The 19,813-nt window shown below is 46.3% G+C and overlaps 1 protein-coding gene across 2 annotated transcripts in view; it reads right to left on the bottom strand.

Moving 5' to 3' along the window:
- Window positions 1-19,813, bottom strand: part of LOC119851064 (death associated protein) — a 101,185-nt gene that overhangs the window by 64,684 nt on the left and 16,688 nt on the right. The window lies entirely within an intron of this gene.

The raw sequence follows: 19,813 nt of genomic DNA, 5'->3' as shown, positions 1-19,813 counted from the left end.
GGGGACACCCGCCAGCTCATAACAGGTATGGATGTACGAAGTGATCTGATTGGAAAGCTGCTGAGTGGAAATCGGCTGGCCCTTCGCGTGCTCAGCCAAGGCGACAAATAGTTGCAAGACTTTCTGAACGACTTGGTCCGCTCGAGGTAGAAAGCGAGAGCCCGTCGCACATCAAGCGTGTGGAGACGGCGCTCCTCACTGGACGCGTGGGACTTGGGACAGAGGATGGGTAGAAAGATGTCCTGACCCATGTGGTAAGCGGAAACCACCTTCAGGAGGAATGCAGGGTGTGGGCAGAGCTGGACCCTATCTTTATGAAAAACCATATATGGCGGCTCGGAGGTCAGGGCCCTGAGGTCCAAGGCTCACCTGGCCAATGTGATTGCAACAAGAAAGGCCACCTTCCGCGAGAGGTGAAACTAGGAACACGTGGCCAGTGATTCAAACAGGGGCCCCATGAGACGAGCCAACACCAGGTTTAGGTCCCACTGTGGGACCGGGGGTTTAGAATATGAAAAAAGACGGTCCAAACCCTTGAGGAACCGGCCAGTCATAGCATGAGAAAATACCGTGTACCCCTGCACTAGGATGGAAGGCCGATATGGCTGCCAGATATGGCTGCACCTTGACTGACAAAGGCACCAGGCCCTTGGCTCTCAGGTGGAGGAGGTAGTCAAGAATAAACTGGACCAGGGCGGTCAAGGGAGAGACACCATGGTCTGCCACCCATCTAGAAAAATGGGACTTCACCAAAAAAGCACAGCGAGTGGAGGGCGGTCTACTTTCAAGGAGGATGCGCTGAACCTGTTCTGAGCACGTCCTCTCCTCTCCACCTAACCACTGAGCAGCGGCGCCATGAGATGAAGAGCCTTTAGATTGGGATGGAGGCGGAGGACCTGGTCCTGAGAGAGCAGGTTCAGGCAGAGCGGCAACGGCCACGGCGGAGCTACCACTAGGCCCGTGAGTGTCCCGTACCAATGTTGCCTGGGCCACGACGGGGCAATCAGGATGACCCAGGTTTTGTCAATCTTTATCTTCTCCAGGACACTGCTGATTAGAGAACAGGGGAAAAGGCGTAGAGATGCCAGCCTGACATGGACAGTACAAAGGCATCGAAGATAGTGCCCCCTCCCCAGGCCCCCCCGGAGCAGAACCAGGGACATCACCAGTTCTGCTGAGTCGCGAATAGAATAGGTCCACCTGGGGAATTCCCCACCTTCGGAAGAGCCAGGGGCCACTTTCGGGTGGAGGAACCACTCGTGTTGCAAGGAAAAGTCCCTGCTCAAGCGATCTGCTCTCTCATTCTGGGCGCCTGGTAGGTGGAAGGCCTTCAGGTGGATGTCACGGATGTGGATGTAGGCTATACAGAAGTCCCAGAGCCTAAGGGCTTCATGGCAGAGGGCAGGGCCTCGCCTTGCCTTTTGATAATAGAACACAGAGGCCGTGTTGTTCATGAGGACCCTGATTACCCTGCCCTTCAGGTGCAAGCGGTCCGACGCATCTAACACCAGCTCCAATGATGGGGCCCTGTCCCTGAACGGGACTCCTTGGAGCATGTTGCTTGGGGTGGACCACCACTGTAGGGAGGTGATCACAGAGTCCAGCACGGTGAGGACCTTGTCCATCCTGTCCGTGGCCTGGGAGAACTTAGAGGCCAACCAGAGTTGGAGGGGCCTCGTCCAGAGTCTGGCATGATGGACCACGTACGTGCACGTTGACATGACCCAAGAGCTGCAGGAAAACCCTGGCTGTTGTCACTGGGAACTTTGAGACCGAGTTGATGAGACCTTTCAGGGTCTCGAATCTGTCTGGTGGGAGAGAGGCTGTGGCTGAAGCTGTGTCCAGGAGCGCCCCGGTAAACTCTTATGCGCCACGTGATCCCTCAGTTGCAATTGGGAGGTGCCCTTAACCAGCCAATTGTCCAGATAGGGAAAAATCTGGACCCGCTGCTGTCTAAGGTAGGCCGCTACCACAGTCATGCATTTCGTAAACACCCTGGGGGCAGTGGGCAAACCAAACGGGAGGACCATGAATGGGTAGTGAGTCTGTCCCACCACGAAACAGAGGAAGCACCTGTGCCCCTCAAATATGTGGAAGTACGTGTCCTGCAGATCGAGGGCAGCATACCAGTCCCCGGGATCCAGGGAGGGGATGATGGAGGCCAGGGAAACCATGCGGAACTTGTACTGGAACAATGTACTGGTTCAGACCTCACAGGTCCAGGATGGGTCTGAGCCCCCCTTTGGACTTCAGGATAAGGAAGTATCGGGAGTAATATCCCTTGCCCATGAACTCCTCAGGCACCGCCTATACCGCTCCTAGTCTTAGGAGCCGCCCCACCTCCTGCTCAACCAGAGCCTCCTGCGAGGGATCCCCAAATAGGGACAAGGGTAGGGGGTGGTTGGGCGGGGAGGAAGTCAACTGGAGGGTGTAACCCCAGGAGGTGGTGTTGAGGACCCACTGGTCCGAGGTTAGCCACAACCATTCCGGGAGGAAAGCACACAACCGGTTGGAGAAGGGGACCTTCATTGAGGGCAGATCCCTGATGAGGACTGGCAGGGTGCCCCCAAGCATCCCATCAAAAGCGCCTTTTCCCCGCCTGCTTGCCCTTAGAGGAGCGAGACTAGGGTGCCAGTGGAGACTGCCTCTGAGGGCGTCTCTTATAGTCCAGCTGTTTCTTGTGGGTGGCCTCATACTTCTAGGGAAGACTGGGTGGGAATCTGCTGCAGCTTGAACTTAGGTCCTGGAGGAGCCGGTACATATAGGCCCAGAGCCTGGATGGTGGTGGGGGAGAGTCTTTCATGCCGAGCAGCCTTGTAGCTGTCTCCTCCGCAAACAGGGCTTTCCTGTTAAACAGGAGATCCTGCATGGAGGACTGCGCCTCACTGGAAAGCCCAGAGAGCAGGAGCCATGACGCCCGTCTCATGGACACCATGGAGGCTATGGATCATGCAGCCGTATCCGCAGCGTCCGAGGCTGCCTGCTGGGATCCCCTAGCGGCCGCTGCCCCCTCCTCCACTAACACCTTGAACTCCTTTCTATTGCGCTCCTTGAGGGAGTCCTTAAACTTGGGCAGGGAGCCCCACAGATTGAATTTGTACCGGCCCAGGAAAGCCTGATGATTTGCCACTCGCAACTGGAAGCTTGAAGACTAATACATTTTCCTTCCGAAAAAGAGTCCAGTCTCCAAGAGTCTTTGTTCTTTGGGGTCGGGGCTAGTTGACCCTGCCGTTCCCTGTGGTTGACTAACTTGACCACCAGGGAGTTGAGTGAAGGGTGGGTATACAAGTACTCATGGCCCTTGGTGGGTACAAAGTACTTGCGTTCCGCCTTCTTAGAGATAAGGGCCAACAAGGCCAGCGTCTGCCATAGGGTATTGAAATTTTAGCCACCCCTTTATGGAGAGGCAAGGCCACCCTACCCAGTGCTGACGAGGACAGTATGTTAAACAGGGAGTCTGAGGGTTCCTCCATCTCCTCTTCCTGGAGATGGAGGCTTGCTGACACCTCTTTAAGAGGTCCTGAAGTCCTCCTGTGGGGCAGGGCCGCAATCGCCTCCTCCGGGCAGGGCAAGGAGCCAGTGCGGTGCTCTGGGTATCAGCCAGCACCAGAGGGTCCACCACCTGGTTGGACTCCCGGAACAGTGCCGAGGATGTATGTCCCACAGACTCCTTCCTTGGGGGTCTGGAGAGGGAGGCTGATGGTGCTTCTAAAGCTCCGGCCACTGAGCGAGCCCCCACTGGGGGCTGCACGGGAGGCCTCGGTGCCCACTTGTACCATTGGGCCGGCCACGACGCTTGGTGCCACTGCACCAGCTGCGGCACTGGCAGGGCCAGCTGTTCAGCTTGGCTGGCCTGGCCCATTGAAGGACGGCTATGAATGGAGGCCGGGCTGGCGTACGATCTGCTGCTGCCTCTGGACTGGGAGGAGTGGCAGTGCCAGGATCGCCGTTGGCCACAGGACTGCGATCTCGATGTGGAGGACTGGTACCGACGGTAGCAGCTGCTCCGTGAGTGGCCTCGACAGGGGAACCCACGACGGTGAGACACCGGCGATTGACGCCCGGGGCTGCGATGTCTTGGTAGAGACTTGGAGCAGGAGTCCAAGCGGGAATGGCGTCGACGACCATGCTGTGATCAACCGTGGTACCCCATCCGAGACGAGGACCATTGGCGGCGCCTGCTGCGGTCCCATCGACAATCGTTCTTTGAGGATGAGCGGTGCCGAGAGTCCCGGACCGACGAACGAAACCCAGCCAGATAGTCTGGTCGGCATCGAGGGCAATCCACCTGGACTCTGCCCCGAGCGGTTGCTGGGCAGTGAATGGTGTCAGCAACGTTCCCTTGACCGACGCCGAGCTGGAGACAACTGCAGAGATCCCAGCGGCGGCTTGCCTCTGAAGAATGGGGCTAACATCGGCAGCCCTCCTGGCACCAGCATGGATAAAATGTCCCAGGCCGCCTGGAGGGCTTCAAGTGTGGAAGGCATCCAGACATCCAGAGAGGCCTGTTCCAAAGGGGCCAGGCTACTTCACCCAACATGAGTCGGAGGCCTGGGGCTTGGTAGGAAGCAAGGAATGCCCGACATGGGTCTAGCCTGTGTGCCGGAGTCAGGGTCAGTACCACTCCATCAGGATGGCCCCGAGCCTAATGTCACTTTCTCTTTTGGTCCGAGGCTTAAACGACTTGCAAATCTTGCACCTTTTGCCGATATGGGTTTCTCCCAAACAGCACAAAGCCAGTGTGCGGGTCACTTCTTGGCATAGAACTCCTACAAGAGCCACACAACTTAAACCCCAGGGCGGGGGGCATGCCCCGGCCCAGGCTCGCTGACTAACTAAACAGCTAACTAACTACAGGCACTAACACTGAATGAACAACAGTACTGGAGATCGAGCTACAGCAAAGCTGGAGCAGTGTCATTCTGACGCACCTTCACTGACAGCAAGAAGTAACTGAGGGTGGGGGGAGCGCACAGCTCACCTTATACCGTGCCAGGCAGGCGCCACTCCAGGAGTCACAGGGGGTTTCCCCCCCCTACGGGTACTGCTAGGGGAAAAACTTCCACCACCGGTGCACATGGCAAGCACACACACCTATTGTGGAATACATATGAGCAATCACTTGAAGAACAAAGAGGTTCCACAGCTTGCTGATTCCACTTTTATCTGCAATCTTGCTTTTCTAACAGATGTAACTAATCACCTGAATGCACTGAACTTGAAGCTTCAGGGTAGAAAACAGGTGATAACACAGATGTATGACAGTGTTAAGTCATTCAAAGTCAAGCTTACTTTGTGGGGGAAAACAGCTGACTGCTGGCAATTTGGTCCATTTCTCCACTCTGAATTCCTTAGGAAAAGTTGAACCCAAATCCTTGAAAGAATATGCAAATATCATTTCTAACTTACACAAATAGTTTGATGTGCGGTTTAAAAATTTCAAGGTATTTGAACCATAATTTCAACTTCTTTCCACACCATTTGCTGTGGAAATTGACAATGTTGCAAAGGAAATGCAGATGGAGGTAGTGGAGCTTCAGTGTGATACCATTTTGAATCAGAAGTATACAGATGTTGGAATTCCAGAATTCTACCAGTTTCTGTCACAAGAAAGATTTCCCATGTTATTCTCTGCTTCTGCAAGGGTAAATGGCAAATGTTTGGAAGTACATATACATGTGAACAATTTTTCTCTTCCTTGAAGATTAACAAATATGTGTTAAGGTCAAGGCTCACTGATGAATATTTGCAAGCAACACAGAGATTGATATCCTGAGATCAAACCAAACCAAATACTGATGCTCTGGTTGATGCAAAATGCTGCCAGCTAATGTACTCGTCAATGTACTCTGGCCAATGTACTAATCCTCATTTGGCCCTTGTCATGATTTGAGTTTGAGATCCCTGTCCTAAATTATACCATCCTGCACTGCACAGAGAACTGTACAGCATAAGCTCATGAAATTCACTCCCTCCCTCAAAGTGGAAAAAAATACGCAACAGCTTTCTGCCCCCAGTTATGATTTCCACACACTGGTTTTAGACAAAAACAAGTTTATTAATTACAAAAGATAGATGTTAGGTGGTTATAAGGTATAGCAAACAGATCAAAGCAGATTACCTAGCAAATAAAACAAAAACACAAATGAAGCTTAACATACTAAAGAAATTGGATATGAGTAACAAATTCTCACCCTAATTGTTGTTTTAGGCAGTTCGCAGAGATTCTTAAGGGCAAGCTGCACTTGCTTGCAGCTCAAAACTCCAGGTATTCCTTTCACAAGCTAGAAATCTCTCTAGCCTGGGTTCAGCCCTTCTCCCCTAGTCCAGCATTTGTTTCTCAGGTGTTTCCAAACATCTCCTTTGGACAGGGATTCAGTGAAGAGCCACGATGATGTCACTCCCCTGCCTTAAACAGCTTTTGCAGGGAACTCTTTGTCTCCAACTTTAGTTCTCATGCCTTTCAGTGGAAAAACACTGGTATTCTATGATGGAGTCCAGTACCAGGTGACTTGCTATCAGGCCCCAGTAGGGACTCAGCAGCCATGACTCAGAAGCTGTTTGTACCATCCTCAGGAAGGCTCCCTGGTGGGAGATTAGCATCTTCTAAAACCTTTGTTCTCCCTACTGGCCCTCCCAAGCCAACCATGTAGACTGATTGCATTCTACCCAGTGGGCATTCCCCAAGTGTAAACACTTTTGTAACAAACAATATTCCTAATTTCAGATACCAAAATGATACATGCATATAAACAGGATAATCATATTCAGTAAATTACAACCATTTCAATATTTCACATGCCTCATCTTGCACAAAATACATCATTGTTATGCCATAATCATATCATAGTAATATTACTATGAAGAATATGGGGCGATAATGCCACAGGAGTGGACACAGTGCTGGGAGCAGGAGAGGGTGAGGGCTCAGGGCAGCACTTACCTCGGGGGGGGAGGGGGAGAGGCTCCCTGGAAGCGGCAACATCCCTCAGCTCCTAGGCAGAAGCGTGGCCAGGCAGCTCCGCATACTGCCTCCACCTGCAGGCACCGCCCCCACAGCTCCCATTGACCATGGTTCCAGGCCAATGGGAACTGCGGAGCCAGGGCTCGGGGCAGAAGAAGTGTGCGGAGTTGCCTGGCCATACCTCCACCTAGGAGCTGAGGGAGGGGGATGTCATCGCTTCCGGGGAGGTGCGGAGCCAGAGAGGGAGCTTGCCAGCCCCAACAGCTGCCCCCACCACCACAGCACCCCTGCCCCCAAGGTTTAGTCAGAGGTATAGTACAAGTCATGGACAGGTCACAGGCCAGAACTTTTGTTTACTGCCTGTGACCTGTCCAAGAGTTCTACTAAAAATACCTGTGACTAAAATATAGCTTTACTCATGATTAGACTGTTTCACAACTTTCAACATTTGTGGTGGCAATACTGAAAGCGTTTATCCACATATATACGGTTTCAAATGATTTAACCACTAAATTAATACTATATACATTTGATACAAGTATTTCAGAAATAAACTGACATGCATACACTTATTATAATATCTCACTAGCACAACCGCTTGAGCAGAGATAAAAAACAAGAAGGTACTTTAGAATGCAGGAACTAAATACACTGTAATGGTATCTGGCAATCACTAGTAGCAAAAGAAAAGATACTGGCTTTACTTCCATTTACTCCCTACCAGTTCTAATGAACTGAAGTGGAGTTGGGGGGGGGGGGGGAAGGAAAAGAAATTGATTTCTGAACGAGCATAAATATTGTGCATTTTGAAGGCGGGGGAGGGGAGAAGGAAAATCACACCTGCTTTCTGCACTGCTTCTGAGCCGCGACAGCAGATGTACTATAATTACAGTATTGAGATTTAGCAAGTTTTGTTGACAGACAACTGAAGGATGCCAGGGTGCCTTAAGCAATTCCTCTCACCCCAGAATTGAACAAGCACAGTGCCAGGCACTTCTGACATATGGACAGGCATATGCTTCATCGTGTGCCTATGCTTTTAATTCACTACCTGACAGATTTTAAACCATCCTTTGAAGTAGTTTCATTTTGCAAGATCAACAGAATCATGGCCAATTCCCAGATCTTAAACTGAATTAAAATCAATGCTGCACAATTCATACTTTCTAATGCACAAGGAGAAATAAGAGAAAACACTAGAGTCACAATTCCAAGGCAGGTCTGCCCTTAAATCAATGGAGATTGTGTATCTCAAAAATATTCTATGTAAAACATTTTCACAGGACTGATCTGACATACTACTGGGGGGAACTTTTCCATCAGATCTGTTTGTTTACACACACACACACACACACACACACACACACACACACACACACACACACACCCTCTACCTAAAAACTGCCCATATTAATGCGTGGTAATTCTGCAATAGCCCCCTTCCTACTGCAGATATAACTAAGGAGAAAGAAACAAATCAGAGTATTTAGTCCCAGAAGTCTTCTCTGTTTACTTCAAAGACAAAACGTAGCAGTTACTGCTAAGAACTGAGTACTAAAATCGGATTGTCGTTTCCACTTATTGGTTTCCTACAACAATAGCTAATGAAAAGCTTAGGCAAAACTGAACAAGTTGCTATCATTTCAAATGGTCTGTCCTTCAGAAGCATTTACTGCATTAAAATTTAAGATGTTAGCATGTAAGTTAGCGTGAAATCCCATGCCTCAGCCAAGCATGCACTTTTATGGGGTTCAGTGACATGGTTATGAACCTTTTCTCCTAAGCAGTTTAAAATATATCACCCAGACCATGTAGTTTCTGTGATAACAAAAACTGTTTATGATATACCATCTTGCACTCTCTGAAATTCCTAATCCAAGTTATAATTAAAGCTGTTGGTCATCCTAAATATGCCACAAAAAACAGGCTGCAGCAATGGATATGATTTCCAATCAAAACCTCAACCATACAGCAAGATGAAACAAATAAACTCTGTAGAATTACAGAAAGCATCACTTATCAAAATATTATTGGAATTATTTTCATGTGTAAAGATAACTAATACAGAATCCAAATAATTAGAGATGGAAAAGACCAATTTGGGAGAGTCCAACTCCCGGCAACTCCAAGCTACAGCTGCAAACTACAGGATGTTCCAGCTATTACAATAATATGCTACACTTGATGTTAGATATCCTACATCTTATGCGTGAAATAAGTGTTGGTACTGCAGATCTGATTAAGTAAGTTCAAATAACTATTTCTCAAAGGATTTAAAATTTTTCCATTGATTTGTGCCTTACTAGGAACCTCTGCACAGAGAGGTTATTCAGGCTCTGGTTTTGCGAGTCATACATATACCTTTGTGCATTCAAATTAACTGAACCACACAAATTCTTCTTTCCTTCCTTTCTCTTACACTGATCTTATTCCCCTCAGTAACCCATTCCAACCACTGAATTCTAAAGTCTGATTGTCTAATGTTATGTCCCTACCATTCCTATACCCAGGACTGAGTGGTTTGGAGGAAAAACACTGGAATTCTAAACTGAACAAAAATTACTTTTACTGCATGTCAGCCAAAGGGAGGGGACCCTCTGTCACTTGATATTTTGTACTTTAAGAATAATGTTGCACAACGAACTTTCCAGAGAAAACCAAAGACTGGATCACAAGTTACTGAAGACCTACCTTGAGAGAAAGGGAAAGAAATAGTAGGGAAATTTTTCACTAAAAAATTAAACATTCTGCACACGTTTTAAAATTCTGCAAAGTTTATTTGTCAAATAAATGTGGAGGCTCCAGCATGGCATTGGGGAGCACAGGCCACTGGCTGCACAGAGGTGGGAGATCACTATACAGCTCCCCCCGGGACACAGATTCAGCAGTGAGGCTGCACCCAACCCTGACATAGCGCAAGGACCAGGCCTGCCCCAGAAACACTCCAGGGCCCTGCTCCTCTGTGTGGGCAGGCAGGCTCAGCAAAGCAGGATCCAAGTATGGAGGGGCTTAGTGTGGGGGTGGGAAAATCCAGGTGTGGGGTGAAAGGGGTCTGTGTGGGGCAATCTGGGTGCGGGTGGCTCAGTGAGGGATCCGAGTGCCTGGGAATGGGGAGAGATTGGACCTGGATGCACAGGAGCTTGCTGGGGGGTTCTGGGTGCAATAGTAATGGGACTCTGCAGGGAGTCCAGATGAAGGTGGTTGGGACTGGTGGGGGGGGGTTGCTGGGTGTGGGGTGGATGGAGCTTGGCAGAGGAGTCTAGGTGTGGGGGACTCAGCAGGGGAGTTCAGATACTGGAGGAATGGGATTCATTGGGGATCCAGGTGTGGCAAGGATCCAGGTGCAGGTGGCTTGTTGGGGAAAGTACAGGTGCAGGGGGAGTGGGGCTCATCAGGGGGCAGGGGGATTCTGAGTACGGGGGGTGAGGCTCAGTGGGAGGGTCTGGATGCACAGGGGGTGGGTAGATGAGGAAGCAGCTCCTTATACAGTGATCCCTCCCAGTAAAGCTGAGAAGCAATGGGTGCAGGAAGTGGGGGGGGTGGGGGGGTGGGGAGAGAAAGAGTGTTCAGAGCTTCCTACAGCTGGAAGAGAAATCTGAGGGTGGGTCTAACACGGCCCTGGATGCTGTGCAGGGAAAGAGGAAGTCCCGTCCTCCCCAGTCCAGCCGGGACTAGCAGCTGAGCCTGCTGCAGGGTAGGAGGCATGAGCTGGGTCTTCCACGTCCCAGCTCCTGCCCCACAGTGATTTATCTCTCTGCTGGCTGCCCTGGACATCCGAAACATACTACTGGAGAGGGCTGCATGACCGCTCTTACGGCTTCCCAGTCAGAAAGTCATTTTTCTGCAGGGAAGAAAAGAAATCTGCGGGGTACATAAATTCTACACATGTGCAGTGGTGCAGAATTCACCCAGGAGTAAGTAATGGACAAAGCTGGCTACTCCAAGGGCTCCTGTCTGCAGCAGTACTGTTGTGATAACACTCAACTCTCGGTTTTGGATCTGGCCCTCCACAGGTGCTGCTGGAACAACCCCACTGCCTCGTTGCAGCTACTTCAGATGCCTCAACTTCTTTGCAAGAGCTCTAGGAGAAAGCTTTCTTGAGGAGCATTAAAAGCCGGTCATTCATCTTGCCTTACTGTAATTTTGAGGAGAGGCCTAAGAAATGGAACATGCTCTGGAATTTCTAATATAATTATAGGAGTTTGACCACTTCTGCAACAATCCTAGTGGGCTCCAAGCACCCTTTTGAAATCTCCCAGAAATCACTGCTTCAAAGAGCTGTACCAGAAACTGTGGAATAAACATCTAAAATGGCAGTGCAACAGTAATGGTATAGTACAATGCAAGTGGTCTAGACAAAGGCTAAAACTGCACCTGAAATACCATGTGGACACACTGTACCCTTGCTACTTACAGTGGTGCAATCCCACCAACTCAACCACCATCAGCCTAGGAGAGTTCTGAAAACAGAAGGAAATACACACTGCATGTGGGTTTGTTCCATGTCCATCACCAGCTCCAGCATGATCCCTCACTATTCTTGTGTAAAACTGGACCTAAAATGAGATGATAAAGTCACCAGCACACCAGATCTTTCAGGCTGCCCTCTTAAATACACAGAAGTTAATATTTTCTGTATCATTTTTCCCTTACTTCATTATCAGCTGCCATTGTCAGCTGACAAAGTTCCCTGAAATGTTTAACTATGAATACAAAAAAGTAGAGATATCATATAAAGAATGTCTGGACTGTTTATGGTGGCAATGTGGCCAAGACAAAAAACATAAGAAGAAAAGCTTAAACAGTCTCCCAGCTTTGCAAAAAACCCTAAAAGTTACCTATAAATTAAAATTGCATTTTAAAAAATGCTTAATAGCTCTTATTCTGTTCATGATCAGTTACAGATATTAAGGTCTATTTTGAAATGCAAATCTGATTATAAAATTAAAGTCTTCACTATATACATAATTCATGTTTGCACAAAATACACTAGTTTTCCATATTCTTCCTCATATATTTGCTCAGTGCCTACCTGACTCTAGTGCTCATGGAAACATTATTAATTTCAGCATCATTAATAACATGGTTCTAGGACAGTGGACCATGAATAAAAGTAAATCAAGTCACTCATCTGATGACTGAAGAATAACTTAAGTTGAATGGAAGAAAAGTGATGGGGCTTATTGAGGGCAAAAATATACCCCTCAGTTTCTAGATATGGAGAGCAAAAATGGCAACCAGCAGGGACTGGTAAGCACATTGATGACTGGGGAAGAGAGAAGAGCAGCTTCAGTGGCATCATTTCCTCTCCCCCCCGAACACATAGAAGCCCCTCTACATGGACATCAGCAGCCCACAAGTTTTAGCAGGAGAGCATGGATTGGCTGGAATGGAGGGCCGAGTCACTCAAAGAAGCAGTATCCTCTAGCAAATTAGTGGATATACAACCAGTAATTTAATTCTGACTGAGACAGCAACAATTTTAAATCTAATGTCATGTCTGCTTTTGCTACCCAGCTGCAGGGTGGAAAAAAATAAATAAATACAATTAAATTTAAAAAAAAAGTCAGATTTTTTTTTTATTTAAATTGGATAGTTTTGATAAAATGCTTTCTGAGGAAAAAACCTAAAGATACATTATAGCTCAAAGATCTCTCATCATAGAATAGGGATTATAAATTCTATAGTATGAGGCAATATATTCATGTAACGTTTAACAAAAGTTTTGTAAACGAGTTCTAACAGTTCATGGATTAGGGACCCAATCTTATGGGGTTCCAGGGGCTTCTGTATAGACTAATGGGACTCAGTGCTCAGTCTAGAAGATATCATCAGAGATGCTTAGTTTTGCAGTTCTCAAACTGTGGATTTGTCTCCAGAAATAACATGCTTGTTAACAGCAAAAATATTTTTAAATAAATATACAGAAGTGAGAAATAACAGACCTCAACCCTATTGTCCGTCTGCAAATTTGTGTGAACAGAGTCAATCCCTTACCTTTCTTTAAAAATGCAACATTTCAAAAAGTTCAATGAATAGAAGATTGTTGGGAGAAGAATAGATCTGGACAAGGAGAAGAAGTCTGGAGAGAAATCTGAGAAGGGAGGAACAGGCAGTAGAAACAAAAGTGAAACTGTCTGAGCAATGTATTCCAGAAGTTTTGAGGTCTTTCTGAGTGTAGCCTTCATTTATTTGAGATCTACTATACCAGTCTCTCACTAGAAGGGAAAACCTATAATGGCAGCAGGCCGTAAAAAGGACCCAGTCTGGGAATATTTTAATGAAATTCCTCTACCTGTGGGTAAGACAGGCATGTATTCAAAATGCAAACAGTGCAATAAAGAAACGCAAGGCTTTGTTGCTCGAATGAAACAACATCATGAAACATGTTCCTTCTCAGAAGGAAGCTGCGTTGAAGATGAGGAAAGGAACATGTCTAAATGTGCAGGATCTTCAGGTTGGTAAACTTTTTTATTTCATACTTCTTTCTAAAAGGACTGCCTGTCTTCCTTCTGGACTATTCTTGAATTCTCATGTTTGAGCAAAAAAATATAGTTATTACTCTATGGTACTATCATTTTAAATGCAGTTCAGATAAAAAATAAATAGGTGAAATAGGCAGATCTTCCTTTTACAATTTCACCTTTAAAATAGTACTTAGTTGTCAGTGAATGCAATGAGTAATACTAAATGAGCAGTATTGTAATAAAAATTAAATAACTGCATTGACTTATTTTGTTTAGGAGAATCCATCCTCAACATACAGGATTCTGAAGACTTTTCACCTTCAAGATCACCAACATTTTCTATAGTTTCAGAGTCATCTGCCAGTGATAGTGTTTCAGTCAAATTATGTGTGTCACATATACTATACAGGCTATCACCTGTAGCAAAAAGAAAAAAATCTCCATCATCCAGAAACAACCAGAGATAAATTTGTGATAAGAACCAGCAGATTACAAAAAGAGGTAATTGATGAAAAAATTGCCTGGTTTATTTATGCAACAAACTCTCCTTTCCATATGATTGAGAACCCTCACTTCATTAACATGGTTCAGTCATCAAGATAAGGATAGAGTCCACCCAACATAGCAGATGTTGGAGGCAAATTCTGGATAAACTGTGTGAAAGAGAAATTGGGCAGTGTGAAAAAGGTCTAGAGCAGGGGTCGGCAACCTTTCAGAAGCGGTGTGCTGAGTCTTCGTTTATTCACTTTAATTTAAGGTTTCGTGTGCCAGTAATACATTTTAACGTTTTTTAGAAGGTCTCTCTCTATAAGTCTATATATTATATAACTAAACTATTGTCATTTGTGAAGTAAACAAGGTTTTCAAAATGTTTAAGAATCTTCATTTAAAATTAAATTAAAATGCTAATCTTATGTCGCCGGCCCGCTCAGCCCGCTGCCAGCCTGGGGTTCCGTTCACCTAGGTCGGCAGCAGGCTGAATGAGGCCTGCGACCAGGACCCCGGCTGGCAAGGGGCCAGCAGCCAGAACCCCAGACCGGCAGCAGGCTGAGTGTGGGCCAGCAGCTGGGACCCCAGCCAGCAGTGGGCTGAGCGGCTCAGCCCCCTGCCAGTCTGGGATCCCGGCCCTGCCCACATAGAGTGGGTACCTACCTTCTGCCTGGTACTAGCCCATTCTCTTCCTCTTTCTCTCTGCACTGAGCACAGGGCTGGGGGTGAAGGAGCAGGCTGGGGGTTGGGGTGTAAAGTCTGGCCAGGAGCTAGAATGAGGGAAGGGACTTAGGGTTGGGGCAGGAGGTTTGGGTGTGGAGTGTTTACCTGGGCAGCTCCCATTTGGTGCGAGGGGGCAGGTGGGAATGGGGGGGGGAGTTGCAGGAGCTCCCGTTCGGTGCTCAGGGTGGGGGTGGGAATGTGGGAGGTACAAGAGTCAGGGCACATCGTGGGGGGGGGCTGGGTATGTGTGGGGGTGTAGGAGTCAGGGAAGGGGGCTAGGGGTGTGTGAGGAGGGTGCAGGAGTCAGGGCTGGGGTTGTGGGGGGATACAGGGGTCAGGGCAGGAGGCTGGGGGTCTGTGAAGAGGGTGCAGGAATCAGGGCAGGGGTGTGGGTTGGGGCGCTGCAGCTCCGCTTCTCCCTCTCCTTTGCAAGGGCCATCAGCTGATCGGCGGCAGGGAGGGAGAGGGGGAGGGTCAGGACCCAGCACGTGGGGGAAAAGGCCGGGGAGGGAGAGCGTGCCTGCCCTGCAGAAGCAGCAGCCAGCAGGACCAAGCTTCTTCACCCTGCCCCCGTGAGGGCAGGGGGAGGGAGAAGAGCAGGCCGGGCGGGCAGGATTTTTAAGGGCACACTGCTGCCTGCCAGGGGGCCAGCGGCTGAAACCCTGGCAGGCAGCTGCGTGCCATTAAAAATCGGCTCGCATGCCATCTTTGGCATGCGTGCCATAGGTTGCCGACCCCAGGGTAAAATTGTTAACCTGAGTCTTGCTGGATGGAGCAATGTCCACAATGATCCTGTTGTATGTGCTTTTGTGACAGAAGAACAGAAAAATAACAGAAGAAGGGAACAGAGTAGCAGCCGTGTTAGTCTGTATTCGCAAAAAGAAAAGGAGTACTTGTGGCACCTTAGAGACTAACAAATTTATTAGAGCATAAGCTTTTGTGAGCTACAGCTCACTTCATCGGAACGTCTTCCTTACAGAAACAAGTGATACATCAGGAAATGCACACACAGCAGAATACTTACAAGAAGCAGCAGTAAATGCTATAACAAACTGTGAAAAAAATTTGAAATGTCTAGTACGCAGCTTGGTCACAGACAATGCTGCAAATGTATCCAACGTGAGAAAAAATTTAGAAGAGCGTCCCAAGCAAACAACATATGGTTGCAGTGCTTATTTGATGCACCTCCTAGCCAAAGACTTGAGTGTTCCAGAAATAAAGGCTAATGTTGTTGAAATTGCAAAATACTTCCAGAACCACTTTGCAGCAGCTGCTCTGAAAAAAGTGGGAGGAACCAAGTTAAGTCTCCCACAAGACATGCGATGGAACTCAGTAGTGGACTGTTTTGAGCACTATGTCAAGAACTGGCCTAATCTGATGACAGTTTGTGAACACAACTGTGAAAAAATAGATGGCATGTCACAGCCAAAGTTCTCAACATTGGGCTTAAGAGAAACACTGAACACATGCAGAGTACCCTGAAGCCTATTTCTATACCCTAGAACAAAATACAGGGAAATAGCTGTTTTATAGCTGACGCTGTTGAAATTTGCAAGGAACTGAGTGAGATCTTAAAGAGAGAAATATGCAATGACAGAGTTAAATTACAAGCATTAAAAAAACGAATGGGACAAGCGCCATCTCCAGCTCATTTTCTTGCAAATATTCTCAATACTCGGTACCAGGGTCAAACCTTAACTGCTGAAGAGGAGGCGTTGGCTATGACATGGACATCCAGCAATCATCTTTCCATAATGCCAGCTATAATAAACTTCAGAGCTAAGGGTGAAGCATTCAAGAAATATGTTTGCTGATGACGTTTTAAAGAAAGTCACACTAGTGAACTGGTGGAAGTCACTTAAGCACTTGAACTCAGACTGTTGAAGTGATAATCTTACTTAACAGCAGTAGCTTCTTCTGCCGGTGTAGAAAGAATATTTTCTTCCTTTGAACTAATTGATTCCAAAGTGAGAAGTCATTTGGGAGCTGAAAAAGCAGGAAAGCTTGTTTTTCTTCTCCAGAGAATGAACAAACGGGAAAATGAAGGTGAAGATGACTGAGTTAGCTGCAGAAGCTAATATTTTAAATTTCTCATGTTGACTTGGATAAGTCTTTTTTTTTAAATATTTCATTTAACTATTTTAGTTAAACAATTTTAACAAAAATAATCCTGATTTTAGAAAACTTAAATGTTTAAATAAAATTCAAAAATTCATATGCTTGTTTTGTTTTGTTGAAATATGTTTGCAGTTGAATACACAACGTTGTTGTTTTAGTTAAATAAAACAATTTAAATGTCTGTCTGGTGATGTTCTCCTCCTTATACAGCATGGGAAGAAAATCCTCCAAATATTAATGATTAACCTGTTGAATTGGAGATAGATATTTATGAAGTCATTGGGAGGTGAACTGCTTCAATTACCTTTGGTAAATGAAATAACCAATCATTCATTTTCTGATATAGCTGTAAAACTAATCTGAAAAGTTTTTAAAACAAATCACTTAAAAAATGTATAGTGTGAACCTTCTAAAAATGAAACCTACATTATCTCCGAGTTGTGAAGAATACGTATTAAGGCTATAACAACCAACAAGAATGCACTTTTATGTCAAAATCCATGATTAAATCAAGTCTTCCTGACTCGTGATTTAAATCAACTCCACGCTGCCCAGATGCAGCTAAATGACCTGCTGTTGAGTCCATATGCCTTGCCCTGTTACACTAGGGGCTACAACACTACTAGCCTACGATTGCAGGAGGGGGCGGCTCTCTCCCTTCCTTTCCAGACAAGCAAACTAGGAACAGCACCCACCCCCTAAAGTTAATGCCATATAATTCCAGACACTAACTCACATTGCTTCCTGTTTAACTACACCCTTCCTGCTAGCGCTACCACAGTAGGGCTCAATCTGATTAAAAGGAAATTCAAACGGATATTTATTGAATTCCAAAACTATTTTGAAACTAACTTTACCTCAACACCTCTGTGAGGTCAAAAGCACAAGATCAACATAGTTTACAGAAAGACAAGAGTGAAGAGTCTGCATCAAGTGGGTACTTCCAGAGATAAAGTGGTCGGCAAGCTGAAACAATTGATCTTGCGAGACATAAGTGCTTTTCTCCCCTTACTTAAGATGGAAGTTCTATAGATTGTTATACTTTTATCCTCTAAGTACAAAAAAAATTCCTTTGCGCCCTGCTTTACAATAGTAAGATAATTCTAGTTATATTTATTGCTTTTCACAGTACTGTTTTGCTATGAAAGGGAAACACTGGAGGCAACCCTGTTTCAACAAATCAGTGAGACAGCTACATCAAACCAGAGGCTCAGAGGTCACCATTATCAAAATGGCACAGCAAAACTTCTCATTTGGATCTGGAACAGACAGAACCATCCTACAATGGTTTCAGGGTGACATAGTACAGAGAATAAAGTCAAATGAACAGCATGTTACACCCTCAAAGGAAGTATACGCCTTCCAAAGCCAATAAACATTTGGCAAAGAGGATGAAAGAATTCCCTCCCCCCCAAAAAAATTCTCTGCTCCAACCTGCTTTTCTCCAGACAGAATTTAGAGATGACTAATCTGGTAGAAGGTGGGCTGTTCAATTCTTCCAGCTTTTCATCCAGACATACTAATTAAAACTCTCTCTCCACACACAAATTCTTTATTTCAAGTGGCAGTGATCAGTGGAAAGAAAAATGTTCATGGCTTGTTTTTATTCCTGAAAACAATGCAGTTTGTTGTAGCTAAAACAGTGTTAAAAACAGCACAGAAGAAAGTAGCTCTTCACCTTTTTTTTTTTTTTGGCACCTTTACTAAATACTGGGGGCAGTGAGGTCAATCAGTATAAATAGGATTTGGGTAAAATTGGGCTTAGTTATAAAGGAGAAACAGCTGGCACCATACATGTTTATTTTACATATTTCAAGCAAAAGAAACCACTACAGCTTTCAAACTTGAATGCCAAATAAAAATAAATCAACCTTTGTTTGTTGATAAAACAACCATTGTTTGCGTTAAAGTTACTTTTAATATTTTTGACATACAATAATGAAACCTTTTTTACTGATTTTTCAGCAGAATGAGGCAAGGAGTCCAGTAAATATGGAAAAATACACTACGGTTTTGCACAGTCTCACAGTTTTGAGTCCAGCTTCAAAACAAGAAGTCATTCAGAAGCTCACACATCCTCAAACATTTGCTGTCTCTCCCCCCTCAGCCCAGGACAGTAATAAACAGGTGGTATTCATATCATACCATCCCAGGGAGGAATGAAAAAACACAAAACCAGTGGGCTTGGCGTACATTGAATTAAAAAGCAGGGAATTTGAACCAGTACAGCATCACTCATGTCACAAAAGCCCAGAGGTTTGGTTTTTCTCACAGTTGGGGCTCTGTGTTTTTGGCAAGTGGGTGGATGGGGAAAGGAACCAGAAAACAGCTGCAGTGTATGGTATAATCCCCCTCCAAATCCATGCTGTTTCCCCTCCTAAAATAACCAGGCAAACATTGTCTGTATTATTTTAAATTGACCCCTTGCTCCTCACTCAAATCCCTGCAAAGGAGATTGGAATAGGCCAGACACGGAAGGAAATCACAAGAGCATAACTCTGGAGGCAGAGGGCATGTTTACACTGCAATTAAAGCCCATGGCTGGCCCATGCTAACTGATTCAGGCTAAAGGGCTGTTTAATTATGATGTAGACAGAGTTCAGACTGAAGCCCGGGCTCTAGGACCCTGTGAGGTAGAAGGTCCCAGAGCTCAGTCATCTATACCCCAAGTAAACAGCCCCTTTAGCCCAAGCCCCATAAGCCCGAATCAGCTGTGGGGGTTTAAATGCCTACCTACTGTAGACATACCCTTAGTGACCTGGGGAACAATTCAGAAGCAGTGGGCCCGAGTCCAGACTTCCCTGGCCTCTACAGATACCTCACAGCTGGCAGGATTTTCCAACAGATTTTAGGAAAACTGTGGATTAGAAGGGCCTTGTCTCAGGCTTACTGGGGAGAGGGGAACCAGAGCAGAAAGGGGCCGCATTCACCTGGCAAGATGATTTACAGACAGCTCAGCAAGGTATAAATTGCTATTTTCCCAACCCTCTTACAAGGGCACATATAATCTGATTCTGTGTTTCTATTGTGAACTGGAATACAAAAACAAAGG

The sequence above is a fragment of the Dermochelys coriacea genome, chromosome 2 (assembly GCF_009764565.3).
Source record: "Dermochelys coriacea isolate rDerCor1 chromosome 2, rDerCor1.pri.v4, whole genome shotgun sequence".
NCBI lineage: Eukaryota > Metazoa > Chordata > Testudines > Dermochelyidae > Dermochelys > Dermochelys coriacea.
This window is presented reverse-complemented; position numbering and strand designations above follow the sequence as displayed.